General features: G+C 38.5%; 1 pseudogene; it reads left to right on the forward strand.

Annotated features, from left to right (window-relative positions):
• The first annotated feature begins 7,098 nt into the window (after positions 1 to 7,098).
• LOC101592536 lies at positions 7,099 to 7,879 on the forward strand (annotated as a pseudogene).
• The last annotated feature ends 266 nt before the right edge of the window (positions 7,880 to 8,145 follow it).

An 8,145-nucleotide genomic window follows, 5' to 3' on the forward strand; every position in this document is an offset into this window, starting at 1 on the left:
CAGGGAAAAGATATTTGTGACACATAAAGCAAAATAGATTTAGTACACGGAATATGTAAATATAGCATACAATTCAATAAGAAAAAAGAAAAAGAACCCACTAGAAAATGCACAAAGGCTACTAATAAGAAATCACAAAATGCAAAATTCAAATGATCCATGGATGTGAAAAATGCTTTGATCCACTAATATTGAGGAAAATGAAATAAAATTAATAAAATCATTTCTATCCTTCAGGGTACAAAAAGATGTCTGAATGGACCAGACATGGTTCTAGAGTTAAAACCAATAGAAACAAACAGTAGTTAGTTTAGGCTTAAGACACAAAAAATTAAATTATAGCAACCAACATTTACTGATTGCTGACCCTCTGACAGGCACAGTTTCAAATGCTTTATATATGTTTGCTTAGTTACTACTCAAAACAACACTACAATACAGATACAATCATTTTCCACATATAGTAGAGAAGGAAGTACAGGCTCTGCATGATTACTTGGCTCAATACTGTACAGCTAGTTTGCCCAAAAACAATGGCTTACACAAAAGTGGCCAGTTTCCAGAGCTTGCCCTCTTTAAAACTGCACTCAACTATAAGAAAATTCGAAGTCTATGGGGGGCCAGCATCCACACCTGACACTGTATCACTAAGCACCAATGACACTCCACAGCCATCAGAAATTCTGAATACAAACCATCATTTGTGTCGCCAAGAACAGCAGCAACACCAGAATGTTGCTTCTGGAACCTCTTTTCTCTAAGTTATATCTGAAAAACAGATCTAATTGCTGCCAGCATAAGTGGATTCCAGGGAGCACCCACTTCCTGCCAAGTCACTGGCTTTTTACTTGTGATTTAGCTGGCAAAGCCTAGAAAGAATGGGAAAGAGAGTATCCGACGTCTATAGTGGAAAGCGGGCATTCACTGCTGGAGGGTTTTTCCAGTACAGTAATGATGTTCAGATTACTAAGGAGCCAAAAACAATGGCCAATGTTTACTACACTAACAATATCTCATTTTTCTAGTATGACAATTTAAAATGTACCTCAAGAACATATTTCTAGGCAATCTCCAGAACATATACACCAAAAGATATATAAAAGAGGTTAACTGAGACAGTTTTTCAATTGCTTGCTATAAGAAGCTATCTAGCTTCCATCAGCGAGTCAGTTAATTATCATGAAATGAGACCTAGCAATACAAGAGAATGACATAGGTGTCAAGCCATGTGGTTGTCCTCCTTACGATGACAACTGATAAAATGTTCCATTTCATTCCAGAAATGATGACAGATACCATTTGAGGATAAATTCCTTAGGGTCCGGCAGAGACACAGAACCAACAAGGTGTGTGTATATAATTATGTAAAAGAGAGGAGATTTGTTGGAGAATTCACTTACTCAATAATGGTGGCTGAGAATCCTTGTAACATGTGATCTACACACTAGGAGACCCTAGGATAGATGGCTCAGTCCAAGCTGGAAGACCTCAGATCCAGGGAAGCCAAAGGCATGACTTTTCCTTGGAAGTCTTGGAAGTCTAAGTCTTGGAATGTAGGGGTATGTGACATCCAGCTGAACAGACGGATGTGTCCCAGCTTTCTGGGGTGGTGGGATTGGAGAGATCACCAGCCCATTGGATAGCACCATTCTGTAAGGGTAGGTCTTCCTTAGACTCACTTGCTTACCTCCTCTGAAAGCACTCACAGACACACCTCCAAAATGCTCTTCCAAGTCTCAGGTATACCTTTATCCAGTCCATTTGGCTCTAAAATTAGCCATCCTGGAGAGTACTCATGTAAGTGGAGAACAAATAAAGAATACGTAAATGTACTGAGTATAAAAGCAAAGACTAAAGCATACACACCACCCTCATGAGCATTGACCTAGGCATTGTCTCTGGGAAAGGAAAGAGATTGGAAATAGGAAGCTGGAGTGTGGGGATTTTAATTTATTTCCATTTGAGATATATTACTTCCTTTATTAAATTTGAAAGACTAAAGCAACAAATATTAAAATGTTAACAGTATTTGTTGGCTCTGGTGATGGGAGTTGATTATTTTCTGTACCTCAAATATTGGAAAAATCATGATTATTACACTATTATATTACCTGAGTTCTGGGATCCTATCAATTTAACCCATTTTTCCAAAAATGTTTTGGCTTCATAGACTTCCCTTTTAAACACATCGAGGACATGATTTTATTGCCAATACTAAAGCTATATCATTCACTTGATTAGTGTTCCATTTTGATGTTTACACAGATGTTTATAGTTTCCAAGATACTTGATCTTAAATGTTTATATATAATATTTCTCAAGAGTATAACTAATATTTAACTCCTTCCTCTTTATGTAACTTTCTCCTTTTTTTTTGTTTTATTTCCCCTTCTAATGAAGATTGAATCCATTTGGTAACAAAGTCTAAAATTATTTTTCTTTAATCTATGAAAAAGCTGGAGCTGTGACTCAGTGGCAGAGCACTTATGTAGGAGCATGAGATCCTGGCCTTGATTCCCTGCACAGAAGAAAAAAGTCCACTTTAATCCCTGGGATAATTTTAGCTTTATTCTTATGGCAACAAATACCCAAACAAATCATCATTTTAATGAAGAGTATATTTTAAGCAGCAGAAAATTGAGAACTGTTTTTTCTGAAGTACATATTCAGAACACCTTGAAGCTACAATGTTAAACATCCACAATGTTGAGATGCTTATAGTCTTTCTAGATATTTTATTGATCACACTTTTTGGAGAATTTGACATGTCAGTAGACATGGCAGTCTCTAATACTAGGAAGATTTAGTTCTTTCCTACTAGTTTTGCAACAAACTTTGTGCAATCACTTAAGGCCCCTCGGGAGAACTCACATTTATATCTACCAGATCCAGCCCTGAGATCAACCTATTAATAGACTCCCAGGGCCACAGAGATATGGGGAAATTTTAATCTTCTAAAGAGAAGCTCACACTACTAAATGAATATCACCTCAGATTTTGAGAAGTGACTGCGGTTCTCATGGCTCAAGCTTTCCAAAAAGAAAGTACAGTGTGATCCTATTTAGTACCTGCCTGAATTAGTGCAGATCTATTTACAAAGAATATCTTGAATGCATTTAAAATTAATGTGAAAGAATGATATCAGGATACGGAGAACACGTATTCTCCACTGCTGCAGTTGTCAGCTCTAGATGCATCTTGGTAATAGCATGAATTTTTTAAACATAAAATAATCATGGAAGGAATGAGAGTAAAAAGCCAGAATCCAAAGGATAAGGACTATTCTTTACACTAATTCTCTTCTGCAAGGGTTATGAAAATAAGATAAATAGTTCTCAGCCTGAGATGGCATGGGAACATAAAGGAAAATTAAGATTTGTCTTCAGCGACACACAAAAAAATGCTTTTGGAGTAATAAACAATTATGATTACTTTGTTTATGAGAACAGTGACATCCATCAGCAGTTACCTGTACAACCTAAGGAAGAAGAGGCTAACAAGGAGATAGTGTGAATGGCTTCCTCTACTCAATCCAATTCCATTTAAACTTCGTGGTAATGCATCAACATTTGTGATCATAGTCTTCCTGCACTGTATTTGTCTGGAATACTGCATGATCATTTCTGAAAGAAAGATGCGTTTTAAGATTATAGCATGAAGATCTGTTTCCCCAGTGCTGACATTAGTCCTGAAAGGTGTACTTCAATTGTCATAATTTGAGTTTACAGGGTTGCCCATGTTATTCATGGCTGTCTGGGAACATCAGGCAGGGTCACTTAGGAAGAGGTTTCATTTTTAAAAGGTGGATATGATCCCTAAATAGCACATGTTCCCACATAGAGGTACTGGACAAGATTGGGATTACTTTCTAGAAGAATCATAGAGAAAACAGACCATCCAAACTGGATCTGTTTCAGAGAGAATATACTCTCCTCCATTATGTTTGAAGTTTCATCAAGATTGGTGAAGAATAAATCAGGGTGGATATGAGTACAGAATTGGAGCAGAAATGAAATTCTCTTTCTTCTCTTTTGTTCCTTTCTTTTTCTTTCTTTTGTTTTTTGCAATCCTTCAGAATGAACTCAGAACTCAACAATGTGCTAAAAAATCATTCTACCATTGAGTTCTATGTCCAACCCTTTTTAATTGAGCCAGGGTTTCACTTTACTGTGGCTGGCCATGAATTTACCATCTTCTTGCCTAAGTTTCCTGAGTATATGTGAGACTTTTCAATGACTATGAGTCTTAAGTCCTGATTAGGGAACAAGAAATCCTTCCTGCATGAAACTTTCAAAGACTAGCTAGATAAGATTGGTTTTGAGCACATACCAGTATTATCTGGAGGGCTTAATAATGCAAAATAGTAGGCCCTTCCAGTGAAACTTCTGATTTGGTAGGTTTAAAATGGCACCTGAGAATGTAGATTTCTAATGAATTCCTACATAATAATACTGATCTGAGAAATACACATTGAGCACAACTGGGTTAATGAAATGAAAGATAAAATGGCAAACACAAGACAAAACAAAATAACCCCACAGAAATAACCTAGAGCCAGAACACTTCTGGAATAATTTGGAATTCTTGGCTTTTTATTGCACCTGTACACTAAGATGCCAATCACTTCTGGGACACCACTGGATCATCTTACTTGGACAAAACAAGATGACTCAGCTATACCAAATCCTTTGACCCACATTTCTCAGATTTGGCCAGGAGGTGGCACTATGGTAAGCAGCCCATGAGCCAGGAGTTCTGTCGGTGATGCCTGGAAAGAGGCTAGCACTATTGGACCAGCGAAGCTACATCATTAAATACAAGAACTGGCTGAGATAAGTGAAGCCATCTTCATTTCTTGCTCTTCTTGTTTTCCCCAAATTGTAGGTTTTTACTTTGTCAAATCCAAAGGTTTGCAGAACCATCCAATAACAAAGTTTAATGAGTATTTAGCTATCTGAAATAGTAATCACACTATGCTATCGTAATTCTAGCAAAACTCCAACGTGCTCATGAGAGTTGATAGAGGGCCTGAGCAACTCCCACAGCTGATGTCCTTGAACTTGCACAGAAGCTTGGATTTGAGAAATGACAGTGACTGTATCTGCTTTTCTGGATATTGAGTGCTAAATGAGGTGAGTTCACCACTCCCCAGAAACAAGGCCCCTGCATCTTTGTTGCAAAGTTAGAAAGCTTTTAGTGAGCAAGGGTGGGATAATGGCAATTTTAAAAGTTCCACCTACTTCTGTTGACAGAATTTCATGGTAAAGAAGATATGGCATACATGGTCTTCAGTGGCTTATTTAGTAAATATTTCTGTGCTAGCCTCTTTTCTAGAAGCTAAGAAAAAACAAACCGAAGTCCTCAAGTGACCAAGAGTTTTAATGGGAAAGGCTGAGGATAATGATTAAAGATAATGAATATGAGACTCTATTTGTCTCTTGATATCGACAGGCTTTCCAATACACATCTCAACAAAGGATTCATGTGTGTAGTGGCCGTACCAGTGTGCATCTGAGTTTCCCGAACAAGGACAGAATCCATAAAGCTGTACAATGCCCTTAAGTAGATCATTCTTTACCTCGAGGTAGGAGACACCTAGTTTTTAATCCAGTGAAACACACACACACACATTCTTCCTTTCCCCAGGAAGTCAATATGAACACAGGAAGCAGAGTTGGAGTGTTGGACGTAGCTGGAGTAGAGATGACTGGGCCAGAGAAATACTCTCCCTGTGTACAAGAAATAGAATGCATGTGCAGCAAGAAAGATCAGAGTGCCCCATGGAGGTTGCAGAGTGAGGGAGATGACAACAAAAATTTGTCCATGAAAAATAATACAAACTCTGTGTGAATTTCAGGGAGAAAAACAAACATCTACTGCAAGTTTTTAAAAATAAGCTGTTACTGAATTTTTTTTTTTCTTTTTTATGTATTTAGTACAGGGTCTATAGGATCTACAGGTTCTCACTATGTAGATTGGATTTGTAGTGATTCTCCTGTTTTCAGCCTCCACAGTGCTGGAATTACAGGCACGCGCCACCACGCCCAGTCTCTATCGCAGTCTCCCGGCACCCCGGGGGCGGGCCCAGCACAGCACACGGGGGATTGGACCCCAGCCGCTGTGCTCTGCCTAAGCAGGCGCTTTAGTGGGCTGAGCTACCTGGCCGGCCTTATCTTTACTGAATTCTTGTATGGTCAGAATGGAGAAGTTTCTGATGTACAGACTAGGAGTAAAATCAAGCTGAAGTGAAGTAAAAGAGGATTTAATTGCTGTGTTGAGTTACAGGATGATTATATAATTGCTAAAAATCAATATATGCTTGGGCTGTGTGAAGTGCTCACTCACTTAGTTCTTCCAATAACATTAAAGTTTGAAGTGCCTATAATCTCTGTCTTGGTTAGGGTATTATATACTGTAAAAATAAACTTAAAAATGAAAAATGACTCAAATACAATAGTTTATTTCTCATGTATGTATCAATACAAAACAATCTTATCAGCCAGCAGAACTTCCTGTTCCTTGATTCTAGCATTTTCTAAGCCTATGTGATTATTTACAAACACACCTTTGGTAAGAATTAATCACACAGCTATCCTTTAATATGTATGAGAGGCAAGGAAATGTTGCCTCTTTCTGGGGACATCTCCATACTCTGAATGTGGGAGACTTTCGCGTTCACCTAGTTTCTGTGTAGTCCACCACTCTAGCCCTAAGTATCTGTGTTCATCCTTCTTTGCACACAGAGGATTTACTTCTTTCTCCCTAAAGGGATCAAATATAAGTACCAGCCACTTTCTACAACCTGCTCAAATACCGTGATCTCTTGGTAATACATCGTCTTTTTCATTCCATCCAAAATGTCTTCTTTTCATCTGGCAGCCAACACTGAAAATGATAAGATGGAATGGCAAACACACAAAATACATAAAATGAGAGCTCTCTTTTTGATGAAGAAAAAGTAGGAAGTACATAGCAGGACTCTACCAGGCATGAAATCTTAGTGGAGGGGCACTGGCAAGAACCTGTACCATGGATTAATTACATTTTGCACTATGGGAAAGACTTGGTCTGAGCCAGGAAGCCTGTTGCTCCTGAACTATGTTAGAGGCACACTATGGGGCCATTGAAGATGGCAATTTGGAAGAAGCGGAAGAGGAAGTATGGCTTAAGAACAGAAAAAGATGAAGAAATGTGGACAAAGATCTTGTAAAAGAAAATGTAGAAAAAGCTAAGAAGAGGCAGGGCCACCCTCCAGCTGAGAAGCTGTCACCAAATCCCCCAAACTGACAAAAGAGATGAATGCTATCAGATACTGCAATCAACTACCAAGATAGTTCAGGGTGGCAGCTCAGTAAAGTCTTCATTTAGTTACCTTCCAGGAAAGAGTTACCAGAATACTAGGAATTAATTAGGAAGCCAGTGGATTTCAAAAATATGAAGGAAAGATTTTATAATCATAAGTACCAGAGCCTGGACAACATGGAGTACGATGTTATGCTTCTGTGTTACAATGTTCAGACATTCAACTTGCAGGGGTCCCAGATCTATGAAGATTGAATTGTCTTACAGTCAGTGTTTAAGAATGTGTAGCAGAAAATTGCCAAAGAAGAAAGTGAAGAGGAAAGCAATGAGGAAGAGGAAGAGGAAGAGGAAGAGGAAGAGGAAGAGGAGTCTGAGTCTGAGGCAAAATGTGTTAAGGTGAAAATCAAGCTCAATAAGAGACATGAGAAAGGCTGGGACAAAGGAAAAGGCCAAGAAAGGGCCAAATCAAGGAAGAACAAAGCCAGTGGTGAGGGATTTTAATAGTGATGAAGAGCAGGATGAAAATGACCAGTCAGAAGCAAGTGAGACTGATGAGGAGTGTTCTCCGTGGAACTGAATATTTTTCCTCCCCTCTCTCATTTCTACCCAGTGGCTTCAAGTGTCCTGTGAACATTGGGTTCTTTCTGTGTCCTCCTCCTCATCTTATAAACTAGCTTTAGAATACTGCCAAACAAACATAGGATATCATGGTGTAAAAAACACAAAGTTTGTAACATCTTGTGACCAAATGGGCACCTAAGATATTTGATATTCAGACAGATAGTGAGGTTAAGATTAACAGCCTAGGTTGTATGGTAATAACCACAAACTTCTCTTCTGGAG

Source organism: Octodon degus, unplaced genomic scaffold (assembly GCF_000260255.1).
Source record: "Octodon degus isolate 3935 unplaced genomic scaffold, OctDeg1.0 scaffold00047, whole genome shotgun sequence".
Taxonomy (NCBI): domain Eukaryota; kingdom Metazoa; phylum Chordata; class Mammalia; order Rodentia; family Octodontidae; genus Octodon; species Octodon degus.